Consider the following 14,697-nt stretch of genomic DNA (forward strand, 5'->3'; position numbering starts at 1 on the left):
TCATTGGAAAGTGGCCTTTGGGCATCTTCTGGAGCATCTCTTTCATCTGAGAGGCAGATGCTGACAGCGTGCCAAATCCCAACCCTCAAACTAGGCAGAGAGGAGACCCAAGAGACAASCACGTATCAGGGTCCAGCTGCAGAAGGCTGCATCTCTGCAACACCTCTGATGCAAACGCCCCCGCGTTCTAGGCTTTCCACTGCAAACTGGAGTGAAGGCACCGTGCTCCCACCCTCGCTGGAAACGCCGCCTCGCACACTGGAGGGCAGATCAATTTTCTTGGAGTGGCGTGTGTGGACAGCAACAGACACTTCACGTCTGGTCCAGACAGCCCGACTGAAGGCTTAAGTGGACACCCAAACGACCAGCAGCATGTGATAGGGTTTAGTGCAAGGAAATCAAACTCCCTGCCCCACCTCTTGGGCTTAGCCTTTAAAGACCAGTCCTGTGCTCACAGCTGGAGTTTATGTGAGTCCTGCCTTATTAATTAAGTGTAGCCAGTGCCTTCGCCCCCACCCCCGAATTCCAACATAAGCAATTAGAAAGCAGATACTTTGCACAGAACAGCTGGATCATTTGTGTCCCCCTGTGCAATTTGCTCCCTTCCCCCAGCCAACTCATGGTCCCCTTTCTCATTCATCTAATGGAGAAAGAGGACAAAATGAAGGTGGCCAAACCAGACAACATACAACCATATTCTTCTTTTAAAAATCTGATTTTTAACGTGGAGGGGGTTGTTAACACACTTTTGACCACAGAATCATAACATTCACCTAACAGATGGGGAAAAGTGCCTTGGCTGTCTACTGTGACCTCCTTAAGAGGGGATCTGTATCAAAGTAGCAGCTTATTTTCTTCTCCGCAGGCTGTTGATGTCATTAGAGCTAGGTCTCATTTTTGTTTAACGCCAGAGTTAAGAGTCACATAAAACTGGCACAGGTGAGGGCACCAAGCCCATTAAGTTGTGCAATGTGACTCTCTGGGAATTTTTTGAATGTTCCTGTACATCCAATTTATTTATGCTTGGGCAAGCCAGCCCTAGAGCCTCTCCTCCTTGYTCCCCTAGGATGAATACAGCCTCAGTCCTGCCATTGGACCTGTAAAAAACCTGCTGAATCCACCCAATTTCCCCATGCCCTGGGAAGATCCAGCTACAGGAAGGGTAGTTCTGCCCCTCTCTGTTCCACATACATCCCTATGTATGCTATGGAGATCTAGGGATGTCAAAACCCATAGCCAGTAACAGTGAAAGTGAGAACTGCCCTCACCAAGCAATGCAAGTGCATGTTCTGTTCCCACTGGGGACTTCAGAGGCCAGGTCTCGATTTAAGGCAGGTTGGGATTTTCTGAGGMAAACCCTTGTTAAGATGACTGGCGATTGATTTGCCTATGAAAAACCCTTTAGAAGCAGAGAAGTAATTCCAGCGTGTTTCCAGCAAAGAAGCTGTGAAAATGGTCATGGCATTTCTCTTCCTAGCACAACTGACATTTTTTAATGTAGAATTTATAGGTAAAAGAGAGATCTTGTCATGATAGCTATAGGAATAATAATGAGAGTAGACAGCCAAAGTTACCCCAATGTTGTGAGATTTTTCTAGTAGGTGATTCCTCATTGTTCCTGAAATAAAGCAATATCACAAAGTTGTTTTCAGCTATAATACGGGAAAGGTTTTGGTCCAATTGTAAACTTCTCATTTCCTTCCTCAAAAGCCCATCAGAGAGCCTGCTTGTGCAGCCATCCACCCAGATGTTGCCATTTTTATTTCAGTTTTTCAGGAATCTCGAAGCACTTGTACGTGCTCTACAACAGCCTCACAAGCAGCTATCTAATACCTAAGTTGCAGACAGGGAGAACAAGTTAGGAGGGATTAAGTGATCTGCCTGGCTTCCCACAAGACAGCACAGGTGTGGCTAGAAATCCAGACTCCCAACTRCCAATCTTTGCTCTGTTATATGAACCAGACCATGTGCTTTGCTGTAAAAAAATCATCATTTCAGTCACATGTTTGTCATCTAATACAACTAGTATAGGGCCTCCTAGTAAAACAGAAAGATCAGCCTATTTTAGAAACTTCTAGAAGAAGCAAAGGGAAGTAAAGGGAATCTTTTGTAACTGTAAAGGCTCCAGCTAATGAGACCAGAAATGATATTTTATATTCTGGCATTTTGTAGTAAGTGGTAGTATTAAAGCTACAGTAAGACCAGCTAATGCTGCATGAAATATTAGTGATGTCTGAGCACAGAATCCCCATCTCTTAAGTTAAAATTACAAAATGATTAACAGCCCAATTAAAAACATTTTTGTTTTTGACATGATAAATTATACTTTATCTACCTATCTGTAGATATAATTGATTATTTTATCCGCTTGCTGTTGGCTGTCATTAAAAAAGACAGATATCACGGCTTTCTGGCCTCTCTCCCATGGAGAGAAAGAACAAATCCTGCTATTAATGACAGACAGCATCATTATGAAAAAATTCYTTTTTGCCACTAGGCAACACAGCCGAGTTCCAGTAATTATTGTATTAGTCAAGCCGTTGAGAAGTTCCATAAAATTGAATGAGTTTTTAAGGAGCATTCAACATTATTTGGCAACTTTTGTGATGTAACAATTAAAACCATGCTTCAGGCCCCAAAGTGTGGAGGAGATTGCCAAAATCAGATAAAACCCTAGAGGGCCCCTAACTCGCAAAGAAAAAAAAATCGAACTGTTTACTTTTAGGATCAGACATTCATCAACATTTGGCTTTTGTTTCAGCCAGTGTCAGATAATAACAGCACCGTGTTCTCAGCCGGCTTCTAACGCAAAGCTCAAAGCAGTTTGATGTCAGACGTCCGAGGGGTAGCTGGGGCTGACACCAGCCTCTCCCCAGGAGAGGGGAACCTCATGGAGAGGTGTTGCCACCACCATCTCAGCAGATCGGACACCTGGGAGCACTCAGGGGTACCTTCTGGAGTGAATCATGTTCTCCACCACTGAGCATCAGGAAATCGCCGGGCTGAAGGGCAAGTTACTCCTTCCTCTCCCGTCAAGGAGTGGAGCCAGGCAACACCTCAGACTGTCAAGTCTCCCAGGGATAAAGCAGAAGTCTCCTGTCCATGTACCCCATTAACCTGTCAAAAAACTGCTAAAAAAAAAGAAAAAAAGAAAAAGCAGACAGTTTAAAACTGCTAAGGCAACTGCTACTGAATAAACTGATTACACAGTTTATCATCTACCTACTTTTCTGTTGGGTGTTGCTAAGAAATAATGATTTATAGTACTATAAATGAAGATACAATATCAGGCTTTGCAGCAGAAGGTGAAGTTGGTTACAAAATGCAGACCTGGTTTAGCCTTTACAAGCCATAAGAACCACTTCAAGAGCACATCTGTTTGTAAAGAAGTTAAAAGGGATTGAGCTCGCTTTCCAGAATCAAGTACCCAAGTCAAGAAATCTCCATATATCAAAGAACTTGGGTGGGAACTGCAGTTTCCAGGGCAATCAAAAGGAGCTGTGACCTGAACATGGGATGAGGAGTCAGGATGCTGCTGCTCACACTGGGGAATGGCGATAGAGCAGCTTTTAGCATGAGCACCCTGCTAGTCTCCACCTGGAACACGCTGTACCAAGCAGGACAGATGAAAAGATACTCTGGAGCCTGCCATAATATAACCTTTCATCACACAACTCCTGGATTGGAGAAGACTGCCAATTGTTAGCGCCTGCCGACCTATTTTTAAAAGAAAATAAAAMCCAAAATCCTGAGCAATCACAATTTCTGTTTGATTTTAGTGGGAATGGCAGCGTGCAGCAGCCCAGGCCAAGCGGCGGCCACGTGCAGCACACAGGCAGCTCTTGAACCGTGCGTGCCATTGCCAGTGCAAAGGCAGGAACCGAGACTCGTGAGAGAGGACACGTGTGAAAGGAAAGCCGCTTCTCTTTCCCAGCTCCAAGACCTCTCTTGCCTCTGTGCAATGCAGGCATGCCTGAATCCCACTAAGCACAGAAATCCGCAAATGCTGGAAGCTGCTGCCTCATTTTCCAGCACATTTAACCTCCAGTTTGGGTCTGGCAGCTGCTACCCAGCAGTGAGATGTATAGCCACAGAAGTAAAAAACCTYGTAGAATTAACCATCTGCTTTTTGGGAATCGGCACAGCCTTGCAGTTTTCTTCAGAACTGAGGCATGTTCTGTGGCAGCATTCAGTTGTATTGCCTAAGAGGACATGTGGATCCGTCATCTGAAGTGAAGCATCCTAGAGCAGCTCAGGAATGCAGAAAAGTATCTATCAATATGGAAAATGAATAGTTTCAGCTCTTATTCTTGCATTGTATAAGTGAATTGTGCCAAATCTACAACATATTAAACTAGTGCCAGATGAAGTCTTAGGAGGGGATTTTAATATACATTCTTTATTGGTATTAAATTTTTTATTATTATAAGAATTATGTTACAATATACATGAGCAAGATCCATCTAAACTAAAAAGGTAATCTGAAAAAGCTAGATTTCTAATATTCTTTTGTTAGTCCCTTTGGCTTAGTGAGGAAAATGCAAACACTAGCACTCTGCAAGAGAGAGCCCAGCCATGGAAGAGGAGTTTGACAGTAAAGTGTTTGTGGGTATTGCTGAAAACAAGGCAAATCCATTGGAAAAAAAAAAAAAAGGTAATGCTTGTGGTCAAATTATGGAGACCTTGGATCAAGGGCTATGAAGAAGACTCAGCTCTCTGATTCATCCAGCTCTTCACAGACCAATCTTATGGTTCCTACGGTTCCCTTGTGAACTACAGGAAACAAGTCTGTACAATTCAACGTGTTTCCACACCAGCCCGTGCTATTCAAGCACCGGGTTGTAGGTGTTTGCATCTCCTCGAGCTGTGCCAGTTGGCGGGTGTTGCTGTTCAGAAGGATGCCAGATGTCTAGTACTTTAGCCAACCTGATTTCCAGATGACTGATTATTGTAGCTACCACTTTAATTAAAATAAAACATATACAAAAAGAGACACAACTTTATCACCTGCTAACACTTGCCATGGTCGTCTCTCAGTCAATCAACGTGCAGCAGACAGAGCCACAGTCTTCAGTTCTACACAACCAGTATCCAGAGGAAAAAAGATTAGCCCATCTGCTAAAGCAATCAGGCCCTTTGGGCTGCACCCTACCAGCTCCTAGTTACAGGATCCAGTGCCCTCTGCTGAGCACAGCCAAAAAAAGCATCACTATGTCTCAGGCCCTGCAAAGTTAGTGTTTCAGATAGAGCAGTTTTGGAACAGAAGGGCTGGAAAGCTGCTTCTCCCCTGTAGGCACCAACATATCCCTGTTGTCCCCCCTGCCACTGGAGTTCCTGTAAGATGGCACATAGGGAGCATCGAGAAACTTGCAACCATCCTAGGAGTAACATGTCATTGCTGGAAGGGGAGATCTATGTGGACATGTGGTAGTCATGAAGGGAGCTGGACTAGCAACCTTGGCAGGCTCAAGTTAAGCAGAAATGTTGCTGCTTTGCCTTGATCTTTATTTACAATAAACGCCTCGGCTCCAGCTCAGCGTTTTATCTGGGAGCAGCCGCCGGCGTTTCTGTGACCATGTTCCGTCTCATTGATGCACTGACATATTTACACGCAGGCCGGGGCCCGGGCAGCTGCGAATAAGGGGCCATATATCAAGAGAGGAAAAAGGGATGCAAAGATGAATTTTATGAAATATTTTCCATTTTCCTTTGACTTGGTTGTGCGTTTTGCTACGGCCCATTGGGCACTCACTCAGCGCTTGGACATTTGGGCCGTGCAGTCTCGCCTATACTTCTAGTTGTGTCTACATGCCAAGCCGAGCCCAGTACCTGGCGCAGCCCAGGGGAAAAGAAGATATTAAAAAAAAGAAGCAGCAGGGAGTTGGGAGGGAATTTTCTGCCCTTCAATGGTGTGTGCCACAGAAAAGAGAACATCTTATAAGTCTTGTCCAGTTCTCACATGACACAGCCTTTTGAATTTTGCTTAATGTGCCTAAGTGAAATGAATTATTTATTTCCACTACTTTGTGAGAGAAAACAATCAAATCACATTTACAATTTAATGAGGTCAAATCACTTTACCTTTTTCTTTGGGCAATGGAAATGGTTAATTCCTTGCAGTGTTTATCCATTCCTTTTTTTTTCTTTTTCCTTCCCTGAGGCTGAGTAATAGGTTAGATTTGTTGACTGTTTAAAAAGCCAAGCTTTGGACACAATATTAATGATATTGTATATACAATAACATGAGAAAACAAATAGAGAGGCACCTGGGGAGTCTGAAGGCATCTTCTGGCCTTTATGGGTTTGACAGCCCAGAGTGGCTCTCCAATATTTCCATGTGGAAAAACATTATCTAGCACAAGAGAGTTTACTTTGAGTGACCCTCTTGCCTTTCAAACAATCAGATGTCAGGACCATTGTGAAGCTGCAAAGACATTTAACGTGTTTCATAAGAACCACCTATCGCTCAACTGGCTGAAGAGAGGAAAAAGTTATAAAGGAATCCAAACAATCGGAAAGAAAAACTGGACATTTGAATGGAATAACTGCTGGTGTCTTTCCTCTGGCATTGACATCCTAACAAAGGGTGTGAGACTTTKTCCCTTATTATTTTTTGCAAGGCAAAGACAGGAGGAGAGCCCTGTTTGTTTATTCACTTATTTCAGAGCCACAGTGACACAATGGAGTCACTGCCCATACCTGCCCATGGCTCAAGTTCATCCCACCTGATCCCACCTTATCCCACCAGATAGGTAAACCCACCAGGACTGCACTCTCCCTTAACAGCCTACAGGAGATCCAAAACAGCACATGGAAGTGTTTATTTCCAAGTCATCTTGGTAAAATYTGAAATCTAGGTAAGCCTAACCAGTCAGCTGTAGATACCACCTACCACAAATGTGTGCAAGGCCTTGGTGCAAGCTTGATTCCAAAGACTTATCAGGCTTTGTGCAGGCATCCTCTCCTATGGCAAAGCAAACTGGAGGCCCTATTGCTGCTGTACCACAGATTACAGAAGTACAAACATGTTTAAATGACACTGACTGGAGGCAACCTTACCTTGGGTAGAGAGCTGACAGGTCCCAGGATGAGATCACTGAGTCAAATGTGCCTGCTGCCACCAACAAAAAACCTTCCCAGGTTCTTCTTTTCCTCCAAGGAGCCCTCTCCCACGGACAGTTTCATTCACTGCAGTGCATTGTCTGAGGATTTGCTGGAAAGGACCCAGAGGTCCTTGGGCACGCTGAGGTCTCAGCAGATACTCTGTCAGTGAAAATAGACAGTTTCGAACAAACCTATTTAGGTATTTACTTGCGCATCCTATCCCATTAACAGATAGTCACCACTTCCAGCTAGGACCTAGGGTTCATTCAGTGACTCMACCAAGGCCATACAGATGATGCTTTCTTAGAAACTTACCCACCAAGCCATCACACAACCACCAGATTGCTTGCTGAGGATTATGCTGTATCTAACGAGTCTATTTTAATATATGAAAGGGTAGGACTTGGAGCTAAGATGGAATGGTAAATTAAATAGTGAGGCGTTTGTCACATCTCTGTTCAAAGCACGCTAACATTTCATGTAAGGCATTACACGCTTCAGACAGTTGCAATCATCTTCTGCACAAATAATTTAAGCTTACTTGGTTGGTTTTATTCTGATTTAAATTTTTATTGGAAATATAAATACCAATGTCGGTCACCAAACCAAATAAAACAAACATATTGAGTAGGGTCTATTATAGACTAATATGGAAACAAATAATCTGCGAGTCTGGTTTTATTTATAAGCTTATTTGAGTTTTTACCCTAGGCTCATATTAATCGGGTTTGTGGTTTCCACATCTGTACTGCTGATGCCCAGCACAAACAGCATGCCAAGTCAGACCTGGGCATCCTCCAAGCTCTAGATGGAAAACATATGCTTCAGCTCTAGCTACCTCCAGACAAGCAAGGCAAATAACCTACCAAACCACCACAGCGGGTGCAGGAGGCAGAGCAAAACTCCAGGGAGCTTCCTGAGGTTCCTGCTTGAAAGTTTCTTGCTCGACTTGCTCCTGGGGCAGCCAAGCTGCCGCCTGTGTTATATTTGCACTCTCTGATGATAAAGAGATACCAGTTCCCTGTATAGACTCCCTTTCCTCTAGCTAGAAATTCCCAGACTGGACCAGTTAGTTCCCAGTGTCAGCTAGTAATACATATTGTGGAGGAAGATGGAAGAACTCCTGCAGACTATGGCAATGCAGTGTGAATTCTTTCCAGAACCCCTGATTATTTTTAATATTTATTAAAAGCATTCTGAAGGTTCACAAGATCCATAAATATATATAAAGAATGCCCATGCCACTTGTCAAGCCAAAATGGATCCAGCTGTTCTGTAGTGCTGATCTCTGATTGCAGAGAATCCCTCTATTAATGAAAGATGTATAAAGGGAATCCCAAACTAGAAATATGATCTCTACTGAAGAGTGTTCAAATCATCTGTGAGAGAATATTTCAGGGAAGTACATGAATACCAGGCTGCTTCTCAATAGAGCTAGGATGCAGTTCTGGGAACCCATCTCCATGGGGATATCTGCACCCCTTGCGGATGCTCCCCGGGACAAGCTGCTTCCAGATACACTTTGCTTTGGGATAGTGTGGCACCTTCCTCGAGTGTTGCACCAATTCAACCACATGGCTGCAAACCCACCTCCAGGAGCTGAGGGAATCTCAGCACGGTCTGAGTGCTTCCTGCCACAGCAGAGCAGGCAAACGTGTGAGCTTAGCAAAATGATGTAGATGACAGTACTCGATGAAAAGGAAACAGTATTCCTGTCATAAATACATGAAAGGTGGCAGGAATATCAAATATATTCCCTTATGCATCCTCTGATGGTCATCTGTCAACTTCTGCCACCTGTAGTAATTATCTCTTTCTTGATAAATTTGACAAAAGTGATGCACAAAAGTGCCACAAAATATCTTTTTTAAGTTACTGTAACATCATCTATATTGTTGTTCATTCAACAACATCATCATTTGCCCTAATTCAGCTCATGGAAAGGGGGAAGGAAAGAAAAAGATTAAAAGATTAAAAAAGATTTGTCTTAGTAGTTGGTAGAACACACCATCAGAGCCACAATCATGTCAAAGGGAAGCACTCARTGTCATCCATCCTCTTCCTCTGCCTCCAAGCCCTGGTTTGCCCAACACGGCTGCTCTGCTGACTCTCAGGCTGAGGTAGTTATGAAACTGAGATGACAAAAGAGCAGCGCCTGATAACAGAGCAGCAGATCTGTCAKCAGCACAAAAGGCGGTTGTTCCTCATGGCAGTGGCTAGAGAAAAGAAGATGCAATTAACAATTAGCTTTGGTAAGAGAAGACAAAACCCTTAGAACATGATTTCTGCTGCAGGAGATCAAGCTGCAGACTTAGGAGGTAACGGTTCCAAGTCCTGATTCCTGCCTTGCTAGATATGTTATAAGATGAAAGAGTGAAAGAGAGAGTGAATTTCTCCTGCCACTTCATTCTGACTAGCTAAGAACTGGGGCCATGGAAAAAGGCCAATCTCACAACAGTTTCAGGAAATGAGAATTGCTTTGCAGCATTTCCAGACAAATCTAGCACACCTTCAGCTTTGCATTTTATGCACAAAGTTCAGGCGTCTCATTGCAGAAAATGTGGAAGAGTTTCAGTGGGTGCTGTGCTATCTTTTCTGGCCACCCTCCCCAAGTTAAATCCAAATTCATGCAGAGGTCTTGGTTTCTCAAGGAGGCTTTGCTTTCACAGGTTTGATCTGCAAGACAACGCCTGTTGCATGGATTACCTGAACTCTCAAGTGATACTGAAGAACTGCCTTATTCTGAATTCACGGTTCATAGGTGCAGGAGACCAAGTCCAGCAGAGGTGGTAGGGTTGGCCTGGGTATGACATCTCCTGACACTCTCTTCTCCCCTTTCCTTTTTTTTCCCCTTTTGCCCATAGGACACGACAATTTTTTTGTTCTTGCAATGATAAATTTCACAACTTGCACCTAAGCTGACCCTAATAACTTGCTGCAAAGAAGCAACAGGGACAATTCCTTGTTGATCCAGACAACTTATCACCCTACAAACACAATAAAAAAAAAGGAGAGGCCGTTATCAACAGGGAGATGCCGACTAGTATTTTTACAGGCGGAGATTTGGGAGCTCCCTTATCAAGTGGAGAGGCTTGGCATGTACTCCAGGCATGCAGGGGGAGGTAGGCTGCTTTCAGCCTGCAAGGCCACACAATATGGGAAGTGGGTGCCTGAAAGAGGAGTGGGAARAATGACAGATCGTTTGTGCCTGTGCGCTTTTTTAGAGGACACCGAGTTCCCGCCATGGGAACAGGGTGGACAGTAAAGGCAGTGACTAGACCAGTGACTAGACGTGAAGAGTGACAAAGCAAGTCAGCCACGGAYGGCCCGTGGGAGGCCAGAGGAAATGCACCATTAGTCAAAGTTGGAGGAAAAATAAAATGCGATGACAACTGGGCCATTCATGTGCTTCCCCTTCAAGGACTGACCAGACCCTTTGCAGCTCAAAAGACTTTAGCATCAGCTTTTTCTCTTCAGCCAGGCTAATATGCACCAGCACAGTCTGAGAAACTCCCCTGTCACTTATATTAATTTTTATCTTGTTGTTTTTGGCCACACTTCACTGAAGTACAGTGATGGAGAGTGCTTCAATCAATAATGCAGGTCCAAGCGAGCAGCCTCTCTGCTGCTGTTAGGCATTAATTCCATAAGTTACAGCAAATGTTCACCCAACTTGTGAACTGCAGAAATAATCAGAGCACTTCCAGCACCAGAGAGGAAGGCAATGAGGTGGCCTCACAAGGACGAGTAAGCCCCATACAAGGACAATCCCAACACAGGCCTGCATAACTGTCCGCAGGTTGAAAATTTGCTGCTCAGCACAAGTGTAAGGCTCACAGTAAGCACAGCAACAGGTGGGAAGGTGGCTTTACATTTCATGAGCAATTTCATCAGATGGTCCACTCTACCACTGCAAGGGAAACACCAAAGTGCTATTGCAACTCATGAACCTGATGTATTTTGTCATTTTAAGGAAAGATGATGCCCACTAGAAGGCCCCACATAAGCACTCACAGTGGTTGATCCCTTTGGGCTTCACCAGGGAGTAGGCTGAAGTCAGGACAGGATTTTTTGTTTTGTTTTGAACTGCCTCCTCCACAGCTGTAGCATTTCCAGATTTCAAGAGCTTTTCCAAGTTTCAAGAACTTGGTGGTAGAGTAAGTGCACAAGGCAGCTAAAAGGAATAAGGAGCAGAGAAGGCTGAAATGCTCTGTTAAGAGTACACTGGGCTCATATCCCTCCCACRGGGAATACACCAGGGCTTCATAAGGCCAAATGCAACTGAAGTAAAATTTCAAGAGCACCCCCCCAAAAAAACAAAACAGGAAAAAAAAAAAGTCAAAGAGCAGTCAGGAATGCAATTAAATTCCTAATTAAGGATAAGATCAAAGTTCTCACCTAAAACTTGAAGGCCTCCTGAATGTATGTAGAAGGAACAGGGTCAGGAATCAATGTAAACGAAGTCAAAAGTGTCAAGGAAATTCTCCTTATTTTTCCAGTTTTTGAATATGTCTGTGAAATAAACTCAATGAAAACACAAAGAGGAAAAAAATCAAAAGGTCTTTCATGATTTCATTCCAAGTCTGGCATAAATTAAATCTTTTTAAAAAAAAAAAAAAAAAAAGGAAAAAAACACCTTTTGACAATCTGAGAGGCATTTCTTATGTTTCCAAAGCAGCTTGTGCTCTTTAAATTGCTCCCTGTTATGTGGCTAATAATCTCTGTTTTCTACATTAGTGGAAATGTTCACCAGCGTGCCGAACTGAACGGCTCTGTCAGATTACGAACACCCTGCTACCCAAACCACCGTGCCTGAACCACTGCGGCCAACATCTTCCCCACTATTTACCAGTCTCCTGCCAGCAGAACACTAGTTCGCTCCATCTCTCCAAGGAAAATGCCTGGGTTTCCTGATGTTTTCAGCTGTGTTTGTACAACTTGCCTTCGTGTGAAGTTGAAAATTAATGCACTTCCTCTCCGTCCTTTGAGAGAAACACAAAAAGGAAGATTATCAAGATTAAATAAAAATGCCAAAGCTCAAGCCTTTGTCTCTGTTGAACAGAAGCATTTCACTAAATAGCTAAAATTCCAGTGCATCCTAATTGTGTTAGACCTTCTCAGGAGTCATGTAATACCCTTCAGTCTCCAGTATAAAGCTAAAAGCTGCTAAGTAACCTGTTGCACTGACACAGTGTTGAATAGAATATTGTTCAGCTACATTATGGCTCGTTCACACATTAGTAAGAAATGAAAATAAAACAAGCTTTCAACACAGACTGTTTTGTTAGGAATACACAGGGGAATAATATATTCGGGTCTTGTCTCACAGGTAGCCTGCAAAGAAGGGAAAGCGGCTGTGTATATTCTTGACTTCAAGTTGAAAATCTARAAGATATCTATTTTTTACTGTTTTCTTTTCTCTAGTACTTTAGAAATATTAGGTAGTTATTTCCTTATATTACTAAAGTTATGTAATGCCCTAATAGACAAAGACTGAGAAGTATCTATAGTCCTTTTGTTTCAGATTTGTTCGAGTTATGTTAACACCTACCTAATTCCAAATCCTAACATAGCCTTGGGAAAAGAGGTCTCCTTATGAAAGATTTAAGAGGAAAGATCTTGCCTTTCAGTTTTCTGCCAGGACAAGGAAGAACAAGCCTGATTCCCATGTTTTTTCAAGGTAAGGGGAACAAGGATGGAAAAATATGAACAGTGTTCCTGGTTCATACACTCAGATAGAAAATGAGGGGGTGCAGAAAGGGTATCTTTATAGTTCATCTTCCATGGTGTGCAAAGGGTTTGCTTAAGTTATTGTATGAATACATTGGACATACCCCTCCATAAACTGCTGAGGCTTTTACCTGGAACAGTCCCCTCCGCCCTGAGATGCTGGTTCTGACAGGCTGCAACTCCCAATACCTCTATCTCGCTAACAATGCAAAGCACCTTGTTCAAACAAGACTGGTCTCCATTTCACACTGCCCCCAGGGAATATCCACTTTTCCCTTCATACTATATCTTTCTGACTGATGCAATCGGATTTTGGAAATCTGCCTTATTAGTTTATATTCCAGCTTCTTAAGGATGATGCTGATTTTCCATTGTAGGACCAGCAGATTTTAGATGTGCTAGATCTTGTCTATAAGAAACAAAACAAAAAACGGCATGCAGAGAGTATGGATATCATGTTTAGAAATGGACTTCAGTGAACAGCACGCCTTGCAAAGAAAGTCTGGGGGGCAAGGTGGGGAAGACAGTCTCCTAAACCTAGATGGGCTCAAATCCAAATATTTTAAAGTCATATGGTAAATGGATAGAGACAAACCACAGTTTTCTTATTCATGTGAGTTATTTTGTTCTTAATTTCGACATTGTTCACCATTATAATTTTGTTCTCCCTAGACTGGTGTGTTACTACTATACTTTCATGCTGAGATGGCCTTAGAATTCCATTATATCCATTAAGGATTAGATCATTTTGTTTCCCACAGAGAGTAGGATCCCATTCATATCCCAAACAGAACGTCAGTAGCTTGAATGGTGTTTTCTTAAGGTGCGTATAAGATTAAAGACTGAAATCAGATGCAGTGTTGCCAAAGCCTTTGTAATATGTGTGTTTCTCATGGCAAGATGATTGACAAGGATTGCAATAAGGTGCTGAAGGGGATATTTCACCTGGCCCATCAAAATTCAATGTAGAGGATTAAAACTAAGAAGAACTGACAATATTGACTTTGAGTGCCACAACAGAAATATAATTAGCTTTCTGACATGCAGTGGACAGAAATACTCCATTTCTAAACTAAATTCATCATCCCCCCAAAAAAAGAAAAAAAGTCTGCTCTTCTCTTTCCTTCTTTCCCAGTACAATTTAAGTTTGGCACTAGAATAAATGCACACAAAACCAGTCTTTCTGCTGGAAGAACATCAGGAAAACTTTGTGCATAAAACTAAAAACTTCTCTTAAAAGAGAGCACACAAACCTGAAAGAATGAAAAAGTCAATGAATTTTATACAAGTTTACTTATTGCAAAACAAACTGTCTGCACTATGCTTATTAAAGGCATATTTCATTGCCTAATCATAGATGCCTATTGTACCTTTTATGTTTTGAATAATAATTGCAGTCTGTTCCCCAACTGTAATTCCAAAGGCATTTTGGCATATGCTTATATCGATTCCCCTTTAACAAAGGACCTGAGACACACGCTTGAATCCCACTGAAATTAATGGCTAACATTAGCTTTGAGTACATTGATTTCACTGGGATTTAGACACGTGGCAAATTATATGGGCAGAAAGTTACCTACTTTTCTTCATCTGCATAAGCCTCTGAATAGAAAACTTTGAGCACACAAGACTGTGTGTAAGTCTTTGTTTTTGCTAACACAGCTATTCTGGTTGGTAAAGACAAATGACACGCTGCAATACATGCAATGTATTTGCTGGAATGAAATACCTTCTCTAGCTGCTGATATGGAATAACTTACCATGGAAACATTTTCCAATAGATAAAACTACATTCAGCGCATGCATAAATGGGAATAGGCAAAACTTAATTGTAGACAATATCTTAGCATTGAGAACAAGCTA

The 14,697-nt window shown here is 42.6% G+C and overlaps 1 long non-coding RNA gene across 1 annotated transcript; it reads right to left on the bottom strand.

The window, feature by feature from the left end:
• Nucleotides 1-11,548: 11,548 nt before the first annotated feature.
• On the bottom strand, nt 11,549-12,071 carry LOC112946081. The gene is made up of 2 exons (XR_003249140.1): nt 11,954-12,071; nt 11,549-11,616 (listed from the first exon to the last, which is right to left on the bottom strand). It is a non-coding gene; the product is annotated as an uncharacterized LOC112946081 (long non-coding RNA).
• Between the last annotated feature and the right edge of the window lie 2,626 nt (nt 12,072-14,697).

This window comes from Nothoprocta perdicaria, unplaced genomic scaffold, assembly GCF_003342845.1.
Source record: "Nothoprocta perdicaria isolate Ctin4 unplaced genomic scaffold, notPer1 scaffold_2, whole genome shotgun sequence".
Classification (NCBI taxonomy): domain Eukaryota; kingdom Metazoa; phylum Chordata; class Aves; order Tinamiformes; family Tinamidae; genus Nothoprocta; species Nothoprocta perdicaria.